Source organism: Bactrocera neohumeralis, unplaced genomic scaffold (genome assembly GCF_024586455.1).
Source record: "Bactrocera neohumeralis isolate Rockhampton unplaced genomic scaffold, APGP_CSIRO_Bneo_wtdbg2-racon-allhic-juicebox.fasta_v2 ctg5914, whole genome shotgun sequence".
NCBI lineage: Eukaryota > Metazoa > Arthropoda > Insecta > Diptera > Tephritidae > Bactrocera > Bactrocera neohumeralis.
The window spans coordinates 375-1,949 of record NW_026092810.1 but is presented as its reverse complement, the minus strand read 5'-3'; the positions used below and the strand labels follow the sequence as shown (position 1 = coordinate 1,949).

At 37.6% G+C, this 1,575-nt stretch overlaps 1 pseudogene; it reads right to left on the bottom strand.

Annotated features, from left to right (window-relative positions):
- Positions 1 to 266: 266 nt before the first annotated feature.
- Positions 267 to 763, bottom strand: LOC126767391 (uncharacterized; annotated as a pseudogene).
- Positions 764 to 1,575: the final 812 nt, after the last annotated feature.

The following is a 1,575-nucleotide window of genomic DNA, read 5'->3' as shown; positions in this document are numbered from 1 at the left end:
CCCTATTAAAAGACGACCACATATATATGCCAAAAACGGAAAGAGATCTGAAAAATTCCAGAAAGACTTTTTTAAATTAGCTAAATTTCTCGCGTGTTCTAAGAAGAAAGTCCATAAAACTACTTCTCACAAAATTTTTTTATTTGCAGTTGGGGAAGATAGATGTAGAGCTATTTCGTAATAGAAAAAGGTATATTTTCCATCAACGTCCACACGTTATGTGATAGTAATCTCCGCATCAGAGACATCGTTGCACTGTGGCCTGATCAACTCATGATGCTACTATTTTCGTTAATTTCGGAAACTATTACGGCAATTACATCATTGTCATACACACTCTTCATGCCACCAACTTGCTTTCATGCAAGACTTTAAGTGTTTTCATCAAATTCAGTTAACAATTTTTTTGATGGTGGTCCTCCTCCAGTTAAATAAAGAGATCTTTATCCTCTGCAGCCTGTTTACCTTTTTTTCAGATTAAGATACTATTTCTTCAATCACTGCGATGACAGTCAGATGGACACTATGAATCATCTTCGATACGCTTACATGCGACATCTTTCCTAGCGTTCGAGCAAGTGCCCGTCCGCTTGCATTCGATGATAGCTTTATACTTTTCCCACCGGTTCCAATAGGTGCTCCGACTCGCCAGCGGTGAAATTCGGGGTTCTTTTCATCCATTTTCGATATAACTTTCCTTGGTAAATTTATGTGTATTGCCTTGTTATAATTTAAGTATTTCACATATTTTTATGGATGACATTTGTAAAACACATGAAATTTTATAGAAATTAAGCATTTTCTGTGAAACGCAAACGACTACTCAGTATGCAACAATGCTTAGCTAAGATTTTATTTGGGCACAACCTTAGAATGGACTGTGAAACTGGGCAATAAAGTTATTAATATATACAAGGTTCCGTCGCAAACGAAACAGAATTTTTTTAAGTATAACTGTTTCTGGTGGCGCCACCTATTGGTGGGGAGATGAAATAAAAAGGTTGATCTCGTGTTGACAAGTTGTAAAATTTCAAGACAATTGGATAACTACAATCGATGTTATCAATCAAAAGTGACAGCAGCTTTTGGTCAACTGTCAAAATGCAAAGAGCAAATATTAAATTTGTTTTAAACTTGGGAAAACGCTTACTGAAACATTTCAAACGATGCAAAAAGTTTATGGTGATCAGTGCCTATCCTGTAGTAATGTACATGAGTGGTTTAAGCGATTCCAAGAAGGTCGAGGCCCTTCAGACGATCAGAAAGCAGTCGTCTTCTGTAGTCAAAAATAAAGACAATACTGATTTGTTTTACGATTCCGAGGGTATTGTACACTAGGGTGGGTCGATTCCGGACTTTTTTCGATTCGGGATTTCTAATAGTGCGGAAAAGTTGTCTTAGTACTTCCTGATTCCAATGCAACTTTTTGTTTTGAGATCGGATTGCATCTTCAACCCCAACTCCGGCATTGAAATTTCGTTCGCCGAAAATCGTTTGTCTACCTAGCGCCTGAAATACGCATCTCATGGCAAAATGTATATGTGATCATGGCCGTAGAACGAACCGTTCTCCCGA